Source organism: Impatiens glandulifera, unplaced genomic scaffold (genome assembly GCF_907164915.1).
Source record: "Impatiens glandulifera unplaced genomic scaffold, dImpGla2.1, whole genome shotgun sequence".
Classification (NCBI taxonomy): Eukaryota; Viridiplantae; Streptophyta; class Magnoliopsida; order Ericales; family Balsaminaceae; genus Impatiens; species Impatiens glandulifera.
The window spans coordinates 23,537-33,382 of record NW_025919646.1 but is presented as its reverse complement, the minus strand read 5'-3'; the positions used below and the strand labels follow the sequence as shown (position 1 = coordinate 33,382).

The following is a 9,846-nucleotide window of genomic DNA, read 5'->3' as shown; positions in this document are numbered from 1 at the left end:
TTAACCATAATTAGAATTTTTTCTGTTTTTTTAAAATAAGGGTCAAAATCGAAGGTTCATTTGAAAACCTTCGGTTTTTACCCTTACCCATACTTAGAATTTTTTCTGCTTTTTTAAAACAAGGGTCAAAACCGAAGGTTCATTTAAAAACCTTCGGTTTTTACCCTTATCCATACTTAGAATTTTTTCTGTTTTTTTAAAACAAGAGTCAAAACCGAAGGTTCATTTTAAAACCTTCAGTTTTTACCCTTACCCATTTTTTTTGGCAATCTAATAAATAAAGGAAAATAATTCATAAACAACATTAATAAACCAAAACTAAAGGATAATAATAATAATACATAATTATGATAAGCAAAACACACCAAAATGTCATCATTCGTACAGAAAAGATAATACATAATTAATCAAACAAATATAATATAGAAATTAGTAGATGTGGGGGGAGGAGGGGGTGGTTGATTCTGCCTCTTCAACAATTCAATTTGTTGTTCGAGATTCTCCAATTTTTATGCCATTTCAGCCCTGTCCACTTTAATTTCAGTAAGCAATTGGCCTCTTTCTGCATCCCTCAATCGAATTTCTTCCATTTCCAGCGTCATTTTTCTCACCTCTTCCTCACGTGCCGTAGTTTTTGTTGCTGCTAGCAAATTCTGGTATGACCGGGACAGTTTCTCTGGTGTACACCGAATACTCATCCATGACTCACCCATCCTAAATATATATATATATATATATATATATATCAAACACAATAACCAAAATATATCATTCATTTAACAAAATCTAACAAAATCATATATATTTAACAAACTAATCTAAATCTAATCTAAACAATAACAAATCTAAATCAAACTACCAAACAAATAATCTAAACTAGCATAAATCTAGATAATATAAACTAAATGATAACAAATGTAAATATAATAATTAACAAAAACAAGAAAACAAATAAATCACGGAAAAGAAGAACAAAAACAAAAAACTAATAAAAAAACTAATCTGGAACGGAGAAGAAGAAGAGGAGCGTCAGAGGCGGCTGCGCGGGAGAGAGAGAAAGGAGAGAGGCAAATGAAAAAGAGAAGGGTTAGGGTTTGTATTTATAAATGTATTTACCGAAGGTTTTTTAATAAACCTTTGGTTTTGACTAATCTCAAAACCGAAGGTTTATTGAAAAACCTTCGGTAATAAGAATCACGGGATTTAATTTTTTTTGTCTTTTTTTGGATGAGTCAAAACCAAAGGTTTATAGGATAAACCTTCGCAATTAACAATTTCAGGAAAAGGTAAAAACGAAAGTTCTTCAAATAATCTTCGCAATTAATCATTCTCCAACTTAGAGTATTTTTTCAATTTTGGGATGAGTCAATTCCGACGGTTTAATGGAAAACTTTTATATTTAAACATATCAGGAAAGGTAAAACCGAAAGTTTTTGGAATAACCTTCGCAATTAACCAACTCCAAACACTTAGAATATTTTTTGATTTTTTGGGAATGTCAAAACCGAGAGTTATTTGCATAACTTTCGGTACTAATTAGTAAAACCGGAAATTTTACACACCTCTCGGAATCTATTTTCAATAACGAAAGATTTGTTCCTCTCGGGATCAATTAGGAGAGTTTTATAAAACCTTCGGTAATTTCTGTCGGTAAAGGTCATTTTTTTACCATTGATTGGTAATTTATAATTATTATAATACAAAAATAGGGAAACAAAATAGAATCTAAAAAATATTACAATAACCTTCTCAATTTATATGATGAACCATTTTAATTAATTTGTTATTAATTAATAACTAAAATCATTTTTATCCATCAATATTGGTAATAAATATTATTATAGTACAAAAATAGGGAAATAAAATAGAATCTAATAAAATATTACAATAACCTTCTGATCAATTACTATATATAATGAATCATTTCAATTAATTTGTTATTAACTAATTAATTAATTGATATTACTGACAACCAATTAGGGTAGAAATGATTAAACAACTAAAAACAGTATAATTGAAAATTAGAAAGAAAAAAAAATACAAACCAAACAAATATGCAGCTCCAGTTTGTTCTTAATGATTAAATTATAACGGTGTCATCACGGACCAGTGTGATCCAAATGATTATGTACACAATCATTATTTTTCAAATCTCAAATTTTAAGTTATTTTGAGTTAACAAATTATTTCAAAAATATTTACATAATTAATTAAAATACTACACTAATCAAATTTTTTTATAAAAATAAAAGCAATAATTTATAGAATATGTTATTTTAAAACTAATCTAATTTATTTATTATTCTGAAAAAAATGATCAAATAGGCATTAGGTCTTCCGTGAAGATTTAATTTTGGGTAAGCTTTGTTTGAATTCATTGCAAAGATTACAGTTCTGGATTTGATTTTCAAATAATCTCAAAATATAGGTTTGTTAATGACCTATTAGTATTGTAGTTCCATTGATTTGATTGAAATTGCCTAGATATCTTAATTTTAGTTAATTACACATTTCATAATCATTTAGAGTGCAGATAATCTGTGTTTATTTTTGTATTTATATTTGTAATTTAACTCCTAACTCAATGGTTAAGACTATTTCCAACCCAAAATTTTTTCTTAAACTCAAAATATAGTAAATATCACATCAATTAGTAATTCATATTTTTCAGTCCAAAATTCATTTTAAACTCAAAATAATATAGGAATATTCTTTTTTATACTAACTTTTTTACTTTTTTTTAATAACTATCTATATATTTATTAACTTTACAAATTAAACCCTAATATTTTCTCAAACTTATCTCATTAAAATATTTATAATAAAATTAATTATAAATCAATAACTTATACATACTTATACTAATAAATGTAATTTTTATTTTTAAGTATTTTTAAGAAATATAATTATTGTATTTTGTTATTTTTTTAGTTTTTATTATCAATATTATTTATTATTATAAATTTATGATATGTAAAAAATATTAATAAAAATATATAGAATAAATAAAAATTAAACATATAAATAAATTATATATGTCTAAATATAATAATTCACTTTAATTAAAAATGAAAGGACTAAATTAAATGTTTAAAATAAATTATATATAAAAAAAAAAGTTAAATATTCAAATTAAAATATCTTTAAACTTCAATTACCTTTTTAAATTTTAATTAATATAATGCGTTTTTCAACGAACGTAGCCAAAAAACAAGTGGATTTTAGGTTTGCGTGTTTGGTGTACTGTTGAAGGTTTGGAGCTAAAAACAAATTAGGGCATCTCCAATCCTACTGCAAAATGAGTTTGCAGTAGCCTATTTTGCTCCAACGCATTTCCAGCGGCATTTTGCAGATCCGGCAAATATGGAGAGAGAAGCCGGTAAATTTGGCGTACTACTATTCATCACTGCAATTAGGCATAAAATATAATCATGTCCTCCAACTTTTGTGTTTCTTTTAATTAAGGATTTATTTATTTATTTTTATATTAAACATTTCTTTAATTTTATATATTTATAATCTTTAATATATAATCTTTTTATATTTATATATAATTTATTTAATTATTTAATAATTTATTTATTTAAATTATATTTATGTGTATAAATTGTTAATTTATAATTAAATTTTATTTCATAAACAAATAAGAAAAGATTGGGGTTAAATTTATAAAGTTGATAAATATATATATATAATATTAGTAAAGTTAAAAAGTTGGTATAAAAAAGAATATTCTGAGAATATTCTTTTGAGTTTGGAAATGAGTTTTTGGGTTGGAGATGGATTACTGTTTGATGTGATGTTTACTGCATTTTAGAGTTGAAAATGGTGTTGAGGGTTGGAGATGGTCTTATGGGTATGAGAATAGTGTAGGGTTGGAGATGCTCTAAATATTTAATGTTCTTTTGATTACTTCAAACAGTTGATTTTGATTCTCTTGCTGAAAATAAATGGTTTTCAATTGAATTGTTGTCAATCCGATAATTTTCTATCGATGACCTTGATATTTTTGAATATTAAATTGAGACAGCTACATAAATTGAGATGAACAATATATAGCTATTTATGAGCGTTTGACGACTGTTCCTTTTGAGACGAACATGAGTTGGACGAACCAAATATCTAATTTCTATGGATAGCCTTCTCATCCGGTTATTCTGTATTAGAAGAAATAATAATAATAAAAAAAAAAGAGTAAAGTGATAAGATAAATCATGTATTGTGTAATTAATATATATATATATATATATATATAGTCAATAATAAAATATATAAAGATGATAAGATACATTATAATAAAAATGTATAATATAAAAAAGATTATTTTAATAATAAAATCAATAATTTAGTTTAGCTCCTATTTTGATATACCATTTCACCAATATTGGTTAACAAGTTATCAAAACGTGGATTTAGTTACAATATTTGTTTTGTTTGGATAAAATTTTCAAATGTTGAAATTTGAAATACAAGTCATTCTATGGGCATTTTGAGGATCATGTGTGTTCTCATTTCTTAATTCAAAACGATACATGATCAAATGCTAGGAATATATTATGTATCCTTAGATGAATGTTTACGAATATAAATTAAATAAAAATCTCATAGATGAAACTAGTTTTATTAATTAAATAAAAATCTAATTTATAAAACTAAAAAATTCTTTCTAATAACAAACTTTACCTAAAAAAAATTAAATAATTTATAAAATAGATTAAATTAATTTTATTAATTAAATAAAAAATTAATTTATAAAATTAATATTTATCCTAAAAATTTCCAAAAATCTAAAACATATCTACTACTCTAAAATTTATAGTTCTATATCAAATCATTAAAAATAATTTTTTTTGGGGAACGACTTAACGGAATTTCATTAAAATTTCTCAAAAATGAGAAAAAAAACTACGAGTTTAAGAGATAATTCTAGACAGGTCTAGAATGATTTTAAAGTCGTAACATTCGGAATAAAAGTTAAAAAAAACTAAAAAAGTAAATGAATTATCTGATTACAATGCTTTCAATTCTAGTGATTCAAAAAATGATAAATTTAAATTCATGCAGATATTCCATTTCTGCTCCGTGCTTGGAATTCTTCTCCACTTTCCCGCGAAAGTGCTACAATCCAATACAATATCTTTCCATAATTTTTCAGCACTCATGCGGGTTCTGCCACATACCCTTACATTCCGTTCTTGTCAAATGTTATACACTACTACTCCAGAGCCATACTTAAACACGCTTGTTTCAAATCTATTTCCCTTGGCTTTGAGTAGTGTCGTTTCTTTGATTTCATTCCATTCGTTCGGGAAACTGATCAGCTCCAGACTTTTATAGAATTAAAAATAGTTTTAAATTACTCTAAAATTAAAAAGCTTAATAAAAAAACTTACTTAAAAAGATTTATAAAATAGTAATAAATTAAAAAAATAATTAATAAATATCATATACTTTATCATAATTATTATATAATATTTATCTCAAAATTATAGATTTTACATTTATCCTATTTAACTAACTTAATCTATTATTGATCCTGGAATGAAAGTTAATTTCTAAATTTTAGAATGATGAAGTTATACAAATCAAACACTCATGGTTTTACAACTAATAGCACAAAATATATTAATATCTTTGGTCTTTATTGTGCATACAAATAAACATTAGTTCCGTCGAATAAACTAATTATTAGTCCAAAAGATTATCTAATCTTTCAAAACCTAATATTAAACAAATATTGAGATGTGTTTTAAATTAAAAAATTAATTTGATACATAAATTATGTTATCAAGAAAAAGAATGAATTATTAAAAAAAAATTACAACATTATAAGACTATGCCTAAAATAATTATAAAAAAAATGTTTACAAAAATTATTGAAATATATTTTCACTTCAAAATTTATTTCGTTTTGTTAATTTTTATCCACAAAATAGTTTAATAGTATCATGCATTTACCTATTAACATATTTAATATATATTTAACTAACTTTAAAGTATTTCTTTTAAAATCTAAATATTATAAATAATATTTACTTATAAATAAAGTACAATTTTTTTCGATATTATTAATAAATAACATAATTAAATATGATTTTTATAAATTAAATAAAATGTCTCATTCAATAAAAGTTATACGATTAAATTATTTTTTATTAATTAAATAAAAATTTAATTAAAAACTAAAATATATTTTCTCATAAAAAAATCTCCACTACTTTTAATAATATTAAATAAAAATATTAATTCTCAATTTACAAAATTAATAATATATTAATTTAAATATATTTTCTCGGGTGGAGACAGTGGTGAACAAGCTGAATTGGAATGGTGAGAGTTTTTCATCAAACCGAGTTGTTGAAAAGATTCTGAGGTCATTGAGATAGTTTCGAAAATATCGTAATTGAACCAACATCAATTTCATGTTTTGTGTTTTGATAGGAATCTATGGATGGATTGTTCTTAGTTCGTCCATAGAGTCGTTTTATGTGATTACATTGGTATAAAAAACAAAAAAATAATAGAAAATATTGTGTACGCAATAGAGGAATTAAATGATTTATCAACGCTCACCATTGAAGAGCTTGTTAGGTCCCTGAAAGCACATGAGAATGAAGATGAATGATTGTTGCTAATGACAAAAAAATCCAGAAACTAAGATCAAACCAAGTTGTTCTGATAACTCGTTTTTGTACTTAGACACTAACGCAAGTAACCACATATGTGGTGACAAGAGGTTATTCAAATTACTCTCAAATGTGGAGTCTGAATCCATTTCTTTCGGTGATGCTTCAAAAATATTCGTCAAAGGTCGAGGAACGATCATGTATCAATAGAGAAATGGAGGAATCAGAGAGATCATACATGTTTACTACGTACATGATTTCAAAAGAAACATACTAAGCATGGGAAAATTGACGGAGAAATGGTACTTGGCTCTGATGAAGGACCGAGAACTACAACTGAAGGATAAACTCGGGAGGCTCAATGCTCTGGTAGAAATGAAGAAAAATCGCATGTACAAACTTGAGCTTAAAATAGTTCAAGATAAATGTATGCAACTTGATCTGGAGGATGAAGCCATAAAGTGACATTATCAGTTCGGTCATCTTCACTTTGGGGGGTTGACCGAGTTGGTGAAAAATGAGATGGTGTTTGGACTACCTAATATTAAATTCGAAAAGAGGTTCTGTGAAGAATGTGTGATCGGGAATCAAGCGAGGACTTCTTTCCCTAGTAGTTCTGAATACCGAGCAAAGGAGCAACTCTAACTGATCCATACTAATTTGTGTGGGCCGATAACTCCAGAATCATTTAGTGGTAAAAGATACTTCATTTCTTTAATTGATGATTTCTTGTTGGGTTGAAATTTTTAATTGATTTAAAAATAACTTGACAATTTTGATTTGATGATTAATGAAATAGTTTTTGGATAAAACTAAGTTCAATAATTGTTAGCAATATCAAATATATAAATATATATTTAGATATCAACATCTTAAGTGGTGTAGTGGTAAGCATGCCCGTCTGTCATACAGGTGAGGTGCAGAATTAATAATTAGATTTTTGTTAATTTGCAGGCACAGCTGAAAGTCAACGCGGAGTTAGACCGATTTTATGAAAGAGTCTAATAGAAAGAGAAAGTTAGACGTGTGAGTCTAGAAAGAGAAAGTGGGGGTCTAATGTTAGTTCAGGCGTCTAATAAACTGTTAGATGGGGGCGTCTAATAGACTGATCAGATGAAAAACGTCTAAGCAGATGAACGGCCAAGATGAGGCGTCTAATGGACGGCTAAGATGATCAGATAGGCATCTGAAGGCAGATGCTCTTCCTGGCAGCTGACAACAGTGTATTCCAGGCAGCAATAGAGCTCAACAAATGAATAACCGCCACGTATGCCATAATTCAAATTGCATGTACTGCATTGTACTACCACGATCTCAAGAATCTTTTTCTGATGTACTACCCAGTACCTCATGGATAGTACATCCAACGGAAAGATGACATGTGTCCAAAAGAAGGATTTGACCGTTGAAGCTTTTCAAGAATAAATTGCTGCCTAAGACAACGGACAAATCACAGACTGAAAAATACAAGAAACAGAGAGAGAGCTGCTTCATTCATTTTTCATTCAAGAAAGTTTCTGAAATCAAACATCTCACTTATCATCTAGCTGTGAATACATTGTATTACATACTGTCTTTTCGGTGAGAAAACTTCAGTGTTGTAAGTTGAACAAAGGTTGTTTTGTTCAACAGAGAGTTAGCTAGATTAGTGAACTGTATTTGATTCAAAGAATTATAGTGAATCCTTCCGGTGGTTGGAAGAAGGGGTGACGTAGGAGAGTTTGCTCCGAACATCCATAAACAAATTCTTGTGTTCTTTACTTTCTACCATTCATCCTTCTTTGGGTCTTAGCTTCAAATCCGACGAACATTTCCGCACTTGAATCGTTCAAGAGTTTGCAAAGGTTTGTGAAGAATAGAAAGTGATATTAATCCCTAACAGGATTTCTATAAAATTGTTTATCCGAAGCCGTCATCAATAGCCAGACCCCCGTCTCTATTGGTGTCGCCGATCCTATCAATTGGTATCAGAGCCTCGTTTTCTATTCTCAAGCTTCTAAAGAATCTGAATCATGTCTATGGCTGTCATCAACAATGTTCCCATGTTCTTAGAGGAAAACTATGGTGTGTGGAAGGCGAGAATCCACGCTCATCTAGCTGCCATAGATGATGACATGTGGTTTGTCATCACCGACAGTCCGATAAAGATTGAGAAGGCTAGATCTGAGTGGACCAGTGAAGATAAAAGAATGAACAACCTCGACAACATAGCAAAAGACATCCTCTACAAGACATTGGATGACAACATGGCATTCAAGATCATTACATGTCCCACTGCCAAAGATATTTGGGAGAAGCTGACTAAAATGTGTGAGGGCAACGAGCAAACAAAATAAAACAGACTCATGGTTGCCACTCAACAGTTCGATAACTTCAAGATGCGTCTTGGAGAGACGATGCCTGAGTTCGATGAGAGATTCAGTAAGGTTATCACTTCTCTATCCACTATGGGCAAGACTTACAGCAACAGAGAGGTTGCGATCAAAGTCATGCGTGCTTTGCCCAGAGAGTGGGATATTAAGACGATGGCGATGAGGGAGTATAAAGACCTCAATAAGATGGAGCTCTTTGACTTGCTGGCCGATCTAAAGGCCTATGAGTTCGAGTTGAACTATAGAAATGAAGAGAAGCACCCCACATCCACCATCATAACAAAGGCATTGGTGACTGTTGAGGAGCCATCTATTGTCACTACTGTGAAGGCTGCTGCTATGCAGATTAGCAGCAATGCCATGGCTCTTTTCATGAAGAAAATCTGCAAATTCATGAAGAAGAGATACTTCAAGGAAGGAAACAGCAAGCCGAAGCGTAATGAGAAAAAGAACAAGAAAGAGCTGAAGACTCTCATGGCAGCTGAAAACAAAGCCAAGTGGGCCGACAGCGACTCAGACGATTCATCATCCAACGTCAGTAATGATGAAGAGGTCACTTGCTTCATGGCAAAAGAAGAAGTTGACTCTGAGGTATTTGATTTCTCCTCTGAAAAATTCTCAAGAGATGAGTTAATTACTGCACTCAATTACGTGGTCATTGAGTACAAGAAACTGTCAAACTCTTTTGATGAACTAAATTTGAAAAACAAATCTTACAGCTCTTCTTCATCTCAAAACAATGATTCTGAAGTTTTTGAAAACAAAATGACTGAGCTCTCATCTGAGAATGAGAAGCTCAAGGAAAATGTTCAAACTTTGTTTTCTGAAAACCAACGTTTGACATATGT

General features: G+C 28.9%; 1 pseudogene; it reads left to right on the top strand.

Annotated features, from left to right (window-relative positions):
* The first annotated feature begins 6,385 nt into the window (after nt 1-6,385).
* On the top strand, nt 6,386-6,500 carry LOC124918297 (annotated as a pseudogene).
* Nucleotides 6,501-9,846: the final 3,346 nt, after the last annotated feature.